The sequence below is a fragment of the Aquarana catesbeiana genome, linkage group LG08, assembly GCF_042186555.1.
Source record: "Aquarana catesbeiana isolate 2022-GZ linkage group LG08, ASM4218655v1, whole genome shotgun sequence".
Classification (NCBI taxonomy): Eukaryota; Metazoa; Chordata; class Amphibia; order Anura; family Ranidae; genus Aquarana; species Aquarana catesbeiana.
Genome location: NC_133331.1, coordinates 142,023,176 through 142,037,431, shown reverse-complemented (window position 1 = coordinate 142,037,431; position 14,256 = coordinate 142,023,176).

Here is a 14,256-nt window from a genome sequence, read left to right as displayed (position 1 = left end):
GACCCGAGAGCATTCCTCCAGACCGTACCCTTTCCAATGCACCAGGTACTGTATGCACCCACGGAACCTATGGGAGTCAACAATGGACTGTACTTCATTCTCCTCATGGTTCTCAACATGTACAGGGTGAGGACATGGCACCGAGGTGGTAAAGCGGTTGCAGACCAAAGGTTTTAATAAGGAGACATGAAATACGCATATTGGAAGGAAGGTCTAATGCGTAAGCCACTGGGTTAATCCTGCGAAGAATACGGGAAAGGCCCAATAAACCGAGGTGCGAACTTCAGTGAGGGAACACAAAGTCGGAGATGAGATGACCGCCAGACCCTGTGCCCTACCTGGTAGGAAGGCGCAGGCAGGCGTCTGCGGTTAGCATGGAGTCCGTACCTATCATTAGCATGACGCAAAGCCTCCTGGACTTGTGCCCAAGTGGAACGAAGACCACGGAGATGCTCCTCTAACACAGGAACAAACAAGTCAGGCAACATGGAAGGTTGGAAACCATAATTCGCCATAAACGGGGCAATCAGGAAGCAGAATTCAAGGCACTGTTTTGAGCAAACTCTGCCCACGGTAATAGGTCTGACCAGTTGTTATGATGGTCAGAAATATAGCAACGTAAGAATTGCTCCAAGGACTGGTTGGCTCATTCTGCAGCCCCATTAGATTGCGGGTGATACGCAGAGGATAAATCAAGCTGAATTCCCAACTGTGCACTACAGGCTCGCCAGAACCGGGACACAAACTGACTACCCCTGTCTATCACCTTGGGTAGCCCATGTAAGCAAAAGATCTCCTGAGCAAAAATGGAAGCCAGTTCCTTAGAAGTGGGCAACTTCTTAAGTGGAATACAATGACACATCTTTGAGAACTGGTCAACACCCATAAGGATAACTATGTTGCCCTGGGAGTTGGGTAACTCCACAATGAAATTCATAGACAGGTGGATCCAGGGCCTCTCTCCATTGGGTATGGGTTGTAAGAGGCCCACTGGAAGGTGTCGTGGAGTCTTACTCTGAGCACACACGGAACAGGCAGCTAGGAAGGCGGCTACGTAGACTAGGCCACCAGAATTGCTGGGAAATGGCCCAAACAAGTTGATTCTTCCCAGGATGACCAGCTGCCTTGGAAGAATGTTAAGTCTGGAGCACGGCAGTACGGAGACTCTCTGGGACAAAGCAGCAATCACAAGGTTTCTCAGCAAGAACATGGATCTGAGCAGCAAGAATTTTGTCACCCAAAGGAGAAATTAGACTGGTGCGAACCGTAGCCAGAATACGATCAGGATGAATCACAGGAACCGGAACCGACTCCAACTTGAAAGTAGAGGAATTGTCGTGACAAGGCGTCAGCCCTTACATTCTTAGTACCGGGTAAGAATGAGACAATGTAATTGAAACTTGACAAGAAAAGAGCCCATCGCGCCCTTCTGGGAGAGAGGCGTTTAGCCGCAGACAAGAATGTGAGATTCTTATGGTCAGTAAGAATAAGAACCAGCACAGTGGTACCTTCGAGGAGATGTCTCCATTCTTTCAGGGCTAAAATGATCGCCAACAGCTCTCTGTCACCAATCTTGTAATTGCACTTCGCAGGTGACAATTTCTTGGAAAAGTAGCCACAAGGATGCATAGCGCTCTCAGAGGTAGGACGTTGAGATAGAAGGGCGCCAACACCAGTCTCAGAAGCATCAACGTCAAGGATAAATGGTAATGTAGGATCAGGATGTGCCAACACAGGAGCAGAAACAAAGGCAGCCTTGAGACTCTCAAAGGCCTTAATGGACTCCGGAGACCAACTCTGTGGGTTACCATCCTTTCTGGTCATATCAGTCAGGGGGTTGACCAGAGACGAGAAGTTACGAATAAACTTCCGATAATAGTTGGCAAAGCCCAGGAAATGCTGTAGAGGATGTAAACCCACGGGTCGGTGGCCACTGTAGGACTGCCAAAATTTTCTCTGGGTCCATCGAAAAACCAGCAGTGGAAATTTAATAGCCCAGGAATTTAACCTGTTCACGATGGAACTCGCACTTCTCCAGTTTATAATAGAGATTGTTCTCTCTTAGTTCCTGAAGCACACAACAGACATCTGTGTGGTGGCTCTCCAGGGACTTGGAAAATATGAGGATATTATCGAGATAAACCACCACACATACCTGCAACAAATCTCGGAGGACATCGTTAATAAATTCCTGGAAAACTGCTGGGGCGTTACAAAGGAGGTACTCATAATGGCCTGTTCTGGTATTAAACGCAGTTCTCCACTCGTCGCCCTCCTTAATCTTCATGAGATTGCATGCCCCTCTCAAATCAAGCTTTGTGAAACCCGTTGCTCCCTTGAGGCGGTCAAATATCTCCATAATCAACGGAATTGGATAGGCATTCTTAATCGTGAAATAATTGAGACCCCTATAATCAATACAAGGTCTCAGTTCACCACTCTTCTTCTTCACAAAGAAGAAACCAGCACCAGCAGGAGATGAGGATTTGTGGATGAAACCTTGAGAAAGTGCGTCTGCAACATACTCCTCCATGGCCTTATCCTCCAAGACCGACAAAGGGTAAACCCGGCCATGAGGGGGTATGGCACCAGGTTGAAGGTCAATTGCGCAATCATATGGCCAGTGTGGAGGCAAACTACCGGCTTGACCTTTGTCAAAGACATCGCTAAAATTGTGGTACTCCTCCGGCAGGGAGGAGAGTGAAGAGGCGCACAGGACCTTGGCTACCTTCTGGAAGCATGTCTCCCTGCATTGTGGTGACCAGGAGAGAACCTCAGCAAGGAGCCAATCAAAAGAGGGGTTGTGCCCCTGTAACCAAGGATAACCAATAACCAGCGGAAACTTAGGTGAGGAAATAACTTGGAATTGGATTATCTCATGGTGAAGAGCCCCTACGGCCATGGACAACGGAACCATCTCATGAGTCACATGGGCAGGTTGTATAGGTCTCCCGTCAAGAGCCTCAATGGCAAGTGGAGTGTCACGCAGCTGCAGCAGAATCGAGTGCTTAGATACAAAGGCAGCATCAATGAACAGGCCTGCAGCCCCAGAGTCGATTAGAGCCTGTATCTCGACGGACGACTCAGCCCAAGAAAGGGTGACCAAAACCAGGGGCTTATCCTTCTGGATAACTGGGGATGAAAAAACGCCACCTAAGGTCTATCCTTGACAGGACCTCAAGGTTCGGGCATTCCCTGGACGGGTAGGACAAGACTTCAAAAAGTGACCTGCCTGGCCACAATAGAGGCACAATCTCTCCTTCCTCCTAAAGGTTCTCTCATCCGCAGAGAAACACGTGAAACCCAAGTGCATGGGTTCACCTTCACTGCCTGACTCAGTACCAAGAGGCATGGGAGTTGAGGGAGGCATGGGTGGGACTGCAAAGCTCGGAGACAAACGTACAGGAGGCTTCCGCAAGCGCTCCTTAAAAGAGAGTTTTTTCTCTCAGTCTGGAGTCAATAAGGATGGCAAACGTGATCATCTTCTCCAGCTCAGTGGGTATATCTCGAGCTGCTATCTCATCCTTAAAGGTATCCGAGAGACCATGAGAAAAAGCAGCCACAAAGGCCTCATTGTTCCACGCAACCTCTACTGTCAGAGTACAGAATTCAATGGCATAGTCGATAACAGTTCTCGTACTCTGTTCGATGGACATGAGGCACTTGGCAGCAGAAGCGGTGCGTGCGGGAACGTCAAATACCCTTTTAAACAAGAAAACCACAAACTCAGGGTAACTCAAGACAACAGGTTTTTGCATCTCCCATAGAGGGATTGCCCAGGCCAAGGCTCTCTCAGAAAGCAAAAATATCATGAAGCCTACTTTGCTTCTGTCCGTAGGAAATGCCTGGGGCAGCATCTTAAAGTATATCTCAACCTGGTTGAGAAACCCTCTGCATTTGACTGGATCGACCCCAAATCGCTGGGAAAGCGGAGCCAGACATACCTCTTATAGATGTCAGCCGCTTAGCCAACAGTTGAGCGGCCAGCTCAGAGAAGGAAGGGCTGAGCCCAGCCCTGACAGACACAAGACCAGTGGGTTGCACCCAAAAAAAGCCTGCAAATATAGATCAGGAATGGCTGCAAGAAACATTAACCCCTTCCTCCTGGCCTGGGCATCCTGCCTACAGACAGATGGGCCACTTCTGTGAAAAAATCTAAAGTCAGTCGGTTGTGTTCTGCAAGAGTCCAATTTATTCCCCAAAGCTCATTTAGTGGAGAAATGGTTTCACCATTTCAAAACATCTCGTCTTGCACCCAAGCTACTTATTTTTGTAAATTAAAAAAAGAGTAAAAAAGTAAAGACACTCCCATAACACACAACACCGGAATTTATAAATATATGTCAGATTTTACCTTCTGGATAAGGACAAGCTGCAGACCTACTGTACTGTATGTAGAAAATATTCCCCCTACGCGTCTCACTATCACTAGAAAAACCAGTTTGCATTCAATAAAGAAAACTTGTATTGCAACACGGTCTGGTGACACGTGGAAAAGCCACAGCTCATGAGATAGTCCTACAGTAGATTATGTTGATTATTGCATTACACAGCTTTAAGCGTAAGATAAAAGCAACCCTTTGGAAGTACTCATCTCATTCTCTGCTCTATGCAACAAACATCCATTTCATATCACTAGGCGTGTCTCAATATCCATTAACAGAAAATTATTAAAAGTGATCCAGATAAAGAGAAAACACTGACTAATAATTTCCATTGTCAGTAAAACTAGATTTAATGGAAAAGTTCCAAATTAATAGAGGAAGAAAACATTTTTAGAAGGGAAGAACGGTTCAAAAGTTCAGTGAGTACAAAGAGCTGATAGAAAAACAGCCTGCATGCATTTTAATGTAATGATTGTAAACGCAAGAAACATGCACTTTAATAAATAAAAACAGTCCTTTCCCTACATTCTTAATTAATTATAACTATCTAAACAGAATATAAAACAGCAGGCTATTCTTTAAAAAGATTAGTTCATCCAAAATGTATATTTCAAAATTCGGGCTGAAATCTGACCTGAACCGGTGAATGGAGACGCACCAGACCCTCTGCTGTGAGCCACTCCATGCTCTAGTGTGAACCCAGCCTTAACCACTTGCCGACCAGCTGCCGCAGTTTTACTGCGGCAGAATGGCACGGCTGGGCGAAATGACTCTATGTAACGTTGCTACGCCCTGTGGCCACTAGGGGGCGCGCGTGCCCGCTGCTCGCCCCCGGGACTGATGCGAGTGCCCGGCGGTCGCCATGACCAACGGGCTCCCGCAATCGATCGTGACACACCAAGAACTGGGATCTGTGTGTGTAAACACACAGATCCCGGTTCTTTGAGGGGAGAAGAGACTGATCGTGTGTTCATACAAATTTATGATACTGCAGCTTACCCATTCATAGATATGATGGCTGCATTAGCTTTCTTTATTTTATTTTTACTGGCCATCCTTTCAGTAAGTCTGTTTTTCAAAAGAACAAGCTGTCCTGCAGATGCATGTGCAATCAGAGGGCTGAGACAAACTATTTACCACTGACAGGGGTGCTTACAATGATCAGGTTTATTTAAAGTGGTGTAGTGGGTGCCCCACGGGCCCACATCTCCCACCGGCCGCCACCAGGATTACACAGGCTCTCACGGAGAGAGAGAGCCTGTCAGCTCCTGAGGGGGAATTTCCCCCCTCCCTCTCCTCCTCTCACTGTGCAGTGAGGAGACACACACACTTACAGAGCTGCTCACTCTACTTCCTCCCCTGCTTCTTCACTGGCAGGGAGGAAGGAGCCAATCATCAGCCAGAGCTTCTGCAGCAAAGGATTGTGGGACGTATAGTCTCTAACACACATACCCAATAGTTTCCTATTGGGACAGGACTACACACCTCTGCATGCTTTGGGGGAAAAGCAGAAAAGGACGCCAGGGGCTGACTAGGAGCTAGTCAGCCACCACGAGGCAGGGGAGAAAACCAGACCCGGGGAGAGGTATTGCCTCCCGGGTTGGCGTACCTTTTTTCCAGGCATTCACGGCCGGTCGAGGGACATCGTGCCTGAGAGGGGGATCCTAGGTATATATCCAGGCGCACCTGCACCGATGGCATGAAGTGTCAATTTGTGAGGTAGCCAGTCAGGCTACCTGAAGAGCCTGCCTGTTCCAGGACGTTTAGTTTGGGCCTTGATTGCAGGATTGGTGAGCGGGCACTTGCCCATTTGCAGAAAACAAAGACACTGCATGCAGACAGCGTTGTTTACTTTGCCCACACTTGCCAGAACCTGGATCACATGGATGCCCTTTTAAGCAATCACAGTGTCTGTCCTTTTATCCAGACACTGACAGCATACTGCCTTTATACTCTACCCAATAGGAGTCCAAAGTGCACCAACTAAAGTGGCTAGCCGAAGACTCAAGGCCTTCTTCTTCAAAGGAACTGAAGTTATTGTGGCCATATGGACACGCACACATACCCAGGGCTCAGTATATGTGATGCATGAGCGGGCTAGTCTGTCTTGGGGGTTAGGCCATTGACCACTGAAGTGAGAGCAGTGTTTATAGTTTGTGGGCCTGTGGTATCCGGGGACAGAAGAGAGAGGTCTGACATAATTGAGGGTCATTCCTCTGCTCTCCTCCTGCCTGAACTCATAGAGCCAAATCTAAGTAAAGAGGTGACCAATCTGTTATAGAGTTCTTGCCATTTGTGATCAGTTATTATTAAAGTGTTTGCCTCTACTCTTGGGGTTTTTCGCTGTTGAGGAAACCCCTGAAAGCAGCCTGACAGTACCATTGAGTATATTGGTCTTGATTCTCAGTCATTATTCTACAGTTAATTTACTTGAACTATACTTCTACTGTTTGTTACCATTCCACAGAAATTTCACAGTAAAGACTATTTCTGTGTTTTACTACAACGTGTCTGTAATTACTGTGCTTGCACTTACAATATTGCCAGGTGTGCCAGAGAGGCTGTGACTGTTCTTGGGGTTGAGAGGCAGAGTACAGACCCAATTATACTTAAAAGGGGCTGTAAAATCTAAACAGTTTTTACCTTAATGCATTCTTTGCATGAAGGTAAAAAATGTTTAGGTGTCATCATTGCCCCCTCAGCCCCCCTTTACTTACCTGAGACCCCTTTTGATCCAGCGCCATGCACATTGGCAGCTCTTCTCTCCCATCACTTCTGGGTCTCGCTGGCTTTGCTGGGGCATCAGGAGCTATTGGCTCCCAGTGCAGTCAATCCAAGCCAGTGACGATGGAGCAGGGGGGATGGGGCCCAAATCTCTCTGTCTTTGTCAATGGATGCAGCAGAGGGACTCAGGTGCAAGCACGCACGAGTGCCCCCATAGGAATTGGCTTCCCATGGGGGCACTGGACATAGAGGAGGGGCAAAGAGCACCGGCGGGGGACCCGAAAAGAGGAGGTTCCCTCCTGCTCTGTGCGATTCCATTGCACAGAGTAGGTAAGTATAGACATGTTTGTTATTTATAAAAAACAATTTTTATCTTTTACAAACCCTTTAAACCCTTTGTGTTAGCGCTATAGCGGTATTAAAGCTAAGGGGTTTTTTTATAACAAAAATGTTATACTTATCTATGCAGTGGTTTTGCATAGAGCAGCTCTGATCCTCTGTTTTTTGGGTCCCCCGCTGGGGCTCCTGGCCCCTCCCCCTGGAGCAGTGCCCCCAGAGAAAGAAGTTGCCCTGGGGGCACCGCTACATGCTTGCTCCTGAGCTGCTGCTTTATGCATCCATAAGACACATGGACCCACAGCTCCGCTTCTCCCCCCCCCCCGCCACGCTCTCCTCATTGGCTGGCTGTGATTGACAGCAGTGAGAGTCAATGGGCTCCCACTGCTGTCTCAGCCAACGAAGAAGATGAGTCCTGGGGACAGCCTGAGACTATTGTGGAAAAAAAAAAGGTAAAAAAACCTTCAGCCTTTAGAACCTCTTTAAATGTGTAAAACCTTTATCTCAAAAGGAACATGTGATTCTAATGCCCCGTACACACAGTCGGACATTGATCGGACATTCCGACAACAAAATCCTAGGATTTTTTCCGACGGATGTTGGCTCAAACTTGTCTTGCATACACACGGTCACACAAAGTTGTCGGAAAATCCGATCATTCTGAACGCGGTGACGTAAAACATGTACATCGGGACTATAAACGGGGCAGTAGCCAATAGCTTTCATCTCTTTATTTATTCTGAGCATGCATGGCGGATTTGTGTACACACGATCGGAAATTCCGACAACAGATTTTGTTGTCGGAAAATTTTATAGCCTGCTCTCAAACTTTGTGTGTCGGAAAATCCGATGGAAAATGTGTGATGGAGCCTACACACGGTCGGAATTTCCGACAACAAAGTCCTATCACACATTTTCCGTCGGAAAATCCGACCGTGTGTATGGGGCATTACTGCTTATAAAGTGTTAGCTGGAGTTTTGCTTCAATTTGTTAGTGTATCTCACACTCCCCTCCTCCCAGATTAACTGTTGATGTCCAAAGATATCTCTGTTGCTCCTTCATCCAGAGTGGGGGCACTCTAGTACAGGAGGTGCGTTACTGACCAGATCACCAGGTAAAAATACAAAAAAACAAATGCAGCCACCACATATAATGATTAGTAAGCTGCAATATTATACATTTTTGCAATTGGGTTTAATATCTCTCTAGCATGATGGAGAATGCAACAAGAGGAAAGGGAATAATCAAAAATCCCAGAAAGGCAAGAGGAAAGTCAAGAAACAGAAGCAGATTATCTCTTTATTAGGAGTATCCAAAACATATAAGAAGCAAAAGGTTGTCCACTAAGCCACACCAATATTACCCTTGCAGTGTATCTGTGCCCTCGCCGCTAGGGTTAGTAGCTTGTTTTGTCCAGGGAAGAGGAAAAACAGCTTTATTTACTTGATCCTCGGCTCCCCTGACAGATGGCACTCCCCCCATGATCTGGTGGTGGACTGTCCCTCGGCATCCTCACATCCAAAACAGAGCTATGGACCTGACTCTGGTCTTAAAGAGGAAGTAAACCCTGATGGGTTGTACTTCCTCTTTTTTCCCCTGCAAAGTAAAAGCATAATGGGCTAGTTTGCATTGCATACTAGCCCATTATGTGGCATTTACCTGCAAACGAAGCCCGCGATGTCCCCGCTGGTGGCTGCATCCATCTTCGCCCCTCTTCCTTTTGGGGCTGCAAACTCTGGCTCTGTGACTGGCCAGAATGGCATGACATCACTACTGTGCATGTGCGCGGGAGCCATCGGTCACGGCACTTGCGAGTGAAGAAACAGTATGGAGGTCCGTTTCTTCACAGCGCATGCGCCGATGACATCATCGGCGCACTATAAGATAAATATCTCCTAAACAGCATACGTTTAGTTGATATTTCCACTACCTATAGGTAAGCCTTATTCTAGGCCTACCTATAGGTAAAAGTGACAATCGGGGGTTTACAACCACTTTAATGACATCAGGACCCTAGACAGCTAGACTTGGGGGGGGGGGTGCAGAAGTTGTGGGGACCAATCTAGCTGTGGGGAGGAGTGGAGGATCAGATAAGTATATTGCCTTTTCATGTTTCCCTAGACATAACCTAGCAATTAACCCTTGTAGTGTAGGCAGAGCCCCACTTCAAGGGAAAATGTTTTATTTGCCAGGAGTTTGGCTTTAAAACAAAAAGGCATTCACCTTCCTTAAAGTGTATTTAAATCCCCCCAAAAAAAGAAGTATATTGCATGTACCAGCCATTAGATATAGTATCTGCACACTTTCATTTTCTTTATCCTCACCTGATCCTGCCTGTAACACTCCCTTTCCTGTGGTGAAAACGCTTCCTCACTGTACTGTATCTTTAGAGGAATAGCATTATCCCCATTACATAAGAGAGGTATTCTGTACTTCACAAAGGATAATTGGGAAACTGACAACATTGAGATATTATTTAGTACCATGAACAGGAACTTTCAAGGTCACAGACAAGATCAACAGGTATTTTATTATATTTACAGATAATGTACTTCCGCTGAAAAAGAAAAGTGAGCATTTACTACTAAACACTGGTAAGCTGCATTTTTGTTCTTGGGTTTAGATATCCTTGAATAAGTTCACCTCAGGGAACATGTTTAATGTTCCACCCATTTTTAGAGTTCTCTGAATGAATGAACTACTAGTACCGCTGTTGGCTTGTAGTTCTCAATGAACTACCACAGTGCTGTTGAGCGCTCTAGTTTAGACCCCTTTCACACTGGGGCGATTTGCAGGCGCTACAGCACTAAAAATAGCACCTGCAAAGCGCCCTGAGACAGCCGCTGCTGTGTCTCCAGTGTGAAAGCGAGTGGTGTGCTTACAGGACGTTAAAAAAAACTCCTGGATCAGTGAAGGAGCGGTTTGCCGTGGCGCTTTGCCAGCGGTTTTAACCCCCTTTCCGGCAGGGGTTAAAACGACGGTAAAGCGGTGCTAAAAATAACGCGTTTTACCGTCGGCGCCCCCACCGCCCCAGTGTGAAAGGGGCCATATTGATTATTCCTGTCAGTGTGAAACTGCTTGCCCGTATGATGTATCTGCTGATCGCTGGTGCAATGCTTTCCAGGCTCCTAAAAAAAATATAGTAAATGCACATTTTTTTACCTGCAAAAAAAGTGTTTTTATTTTTATTTTTTTAAGGGTCAACTTATCCTTGTGACTTAGGTCCCATGAAAAATGCTAAAACCTAACAGTACCTAACAGAATACACAGTAATTCTGAAGCACATACTTTAGCCCAGTGTTTATAAATCTTTTTTCAGTTAAGGTACCCTTTAAAATTATGCACAATCTCAAGGCACCCCATTCTATAATGTACAAATCTAAACTAATAATTTTACATAACGCAGCAACATCCACACACATAGGACACCCAATGTTAGAGGTGATTTATTCTTCCAAAGCAAACACACATTTGCACACTGATATTGACTAGTGTGCCAATGTTTTTCTTCTCTCTCTCTGCTCTCCCTCACTTAGCTAATGTCACCCCAGTGCAGACGGACAGGCAGGGTAGGGGCAAATAGGGATGCTGTGCAGGCTCCCAACGTCCTCTTTATCAACTGATGACATTATTGGTTGTTAGGACCCCGGGGGCTGGAAGGTTGTAATGGTGCTCATTGAAAGGCTTGATCCACCTGCTGGCTTGCATACAATTTTTGTCCAGTTTTTAGGCATTTTGCCAAGGTTCCCCATGAGAAACCTGAAGGTACCCCAGGGTGATCAAGAGGGGGGGAGTTTGGGACTTTAAATGAGGCACATTATATGTACCTCCGTCCCGGGTATGAGTACGTAAACAGAATAAGGGAATGTGGGACTTTAAATGAGGCAATTGACTTGTGGAGGTAGAGTGGTTAGTAAATATTATTTATTTGTAACAATAATATAAAACAGATAAAAAAAGTATTTTCATATATCTGCACATACACATGGCATAAACGTAATAGATACATATATGTCAACTTGGCAGCACATAAGAGATAGTAAATATTAATAAAGTAATACAAGGTATTTCCTATTAGCAGGCATTGGTAACCCATATGCAAAAGAGCTGCTGTAAGATAGATGCGCACAACTGATAACTCATGGGGCCCCCGGGCAATAGGAGATTATGGGGCCACACAGTATACACACACACAGTATACAATCACACAGTATACACATACATGTACACACAGTATACACAGACAGATGTAAAAAAAACACAGATTTATACATACTGTGCTTGGTTTTACTGAAGGCTGGCAACCCTGATGGGGCCCCCTAGTGGCCCAGGGCCCTCGAGCAGTGCCCGAGTGGCTCAATGGTCAGTCCACCCCTGGATGCACATACACATGAGTGGTTAAATACTACTCAATGAATTTTAAACGTATAAAAGATATATATGGGCCAGTGAATAGGTAGTGAGCCAGGCTTGACTGAGCGCCCCATGGAAACTCGACGTGTTTCATGGCTATCTGCTATTCATCAGGAGTTGGGTACAGAAGTAAACTGTAAATACAAATGGATATGTAGTATTGATTATGTCCTACCCCTTTAAGGGGAAAAAGAAATCTATACTCACAGGTCGGCTAAAACACTGTACTTGGTCTGGCAGCTAGGAAGATGGGACCCCAAATGGTTGTCTGTTCCAGAGCTGAGGCAAGGGACCCCAGCCAGGAAAACACCCACATGGCATGCCTGACTGCCACAGCACATTCCACATGTGTGGGGAGGATTGCAAGTATGGTTTTCTAGAAAAAATGTATAAAAAGATGTGAAAAACCATGTGTGAAAAAAATATTAAAAAGGTGAAAAAATGCGAAAAGTGAAAAAACATGATAAGTGTTTGAAAAAAAAAAAAAATATATATATTTATATATATATATATATATATATATATATATATATTATGATATGATATGTGTATGTTCTCATGAGTGTTATGTGCGTATAAATATACATACACACACACAATAGTACATGGGTGTATTGCATGTGTCAAAAAAAGGGAAGAAAAAGGGCTGAAAAAAGAAAAAGAAAAAATTGTGCATACCTTACATGTGTGTGTATGTTGTCTCCCTGGTGTCAAACATATAGTGAAATGGTAAGGTAATCAAGCTCACCTGCTTATGTAATCCAGGTATGGGGCGCGTCCCTGGCCAACGTCATGCACAACGTCGAATGAGAATAGGAGTTGGCAGTGAAATCCACCACCGGTGCAAGCGCCAAAGTGGAGCCCCGCCAACTCCATCTCCGGCGTGAGATGGACCAAGACATCCCTGTATTGCAGCGTCAAAAGATGCCACAAACAGGTCATATCATGACGCCGATGCGCAGGAGGGTCCCCCCGCCAATATCTCAGAAGCGACTCAGAAGGGAAGCACTGCTGAACATCATAGCTCCGGAATCAAGACAAGAAAAGGGGCACTCCCCATCCTTGACCAGCCTCAGTGTGGATGGAGTAATATAGAACAACAAAGGCCCAGTAGGAAAATGTTTTTTGATATATAAATAATTGCCTGGGCACCCTGGTTGGAAAAAGCTGCCTTATAGCCCCTACACAGGATCAGAAAATCGTACAAAAAAATACCGCTTTCGAATAGATTGTACGATAATCTGATCGTTAGTACACAGCTGTCGAGAGTCAATCACAACAATTGATGGGAAATTATCTGATGGGACAAGCACAACATTTTTTCTCGTACTCTTCCAGATCGTATGATTTTCAGTACAGTTGTCATTCAAAAATACAATACAAATATACTACAACACATTACATCACTTCCAAATTTTTTTGTTCTGTCGTAGGAGAATTTTTGTAACTTTAGTAAACTCTTCATTTTTGATACGAGACTAGCATGCAAAAAAAGCAGACAATCATTCCTCCGATAATCTCATTGTGTGTACCAGGCATAAGCCAATGGCCTGAATGCGTGCACAATGTTTCTCATCAGGCCCTTCCCTGAGCTGAATGACAGGGGGATTGTTATCCCTTTATTTACTAATGTTGTTGATCTGATGTTGTAGAGCGTGGATGCTGCCTGAGGGGGATATGTGAATGGTGTTTCCTATCAGGTCAGCTCTTGAATAGAGTGACAGTGGGTTTGTTGTTTTTGCTTTTAATTGTGTGTGTTGCAAGTTAAAGCAAGCCTGTGGGGTGTTTTGTTGGGCTTTTAAAAGGTGTGGTGTGAGTGGGGGTTTCCTGCAATATAATTGCATGGGTGTAAGATCCCTATCAAGGACGTTTATTTTCCCTCCTACTGTTGGTTAATGCAGGATCTCTCTTATTTGGTGATTAGTGAAGAGAGATATAAATTGTTGGTTTTGTTAATATATCATGGAATGGCTCCTAGCTTGAAAAAGAGCTGAACATGACTTAAAACATCACTTGAGAATGACAGGAGCTATCATGTTTTGTACTACCGCCTCTGTGAGACCCTGTTAAGCCTTTGTCTGGGAACAAAGGTGGTTTATTTTCATTCAACCAGCAGGTTAACCACTTCAGCTCAGGAAGGTTTTACCCACTTCCTGACCAGGCCATTTTTTGCGCTACGGCACTGGGTTGCTTTAACTGACAATTGCGCGGTCGTGCAACCCTGTACCCAAATAAAATTGATGTCCTTTTTTTCCGACAAATAAAGTTTTCTTTTGGTAGTATTTGATCACCTCTGCGGTTTTTATTTTTTGCGCTATAAACAAAAGACAGATAATTTTGAATAAAAAAACAATATTTTTTACTTTCTGCTATAAAACATTCCCAATAAAAAAAAAA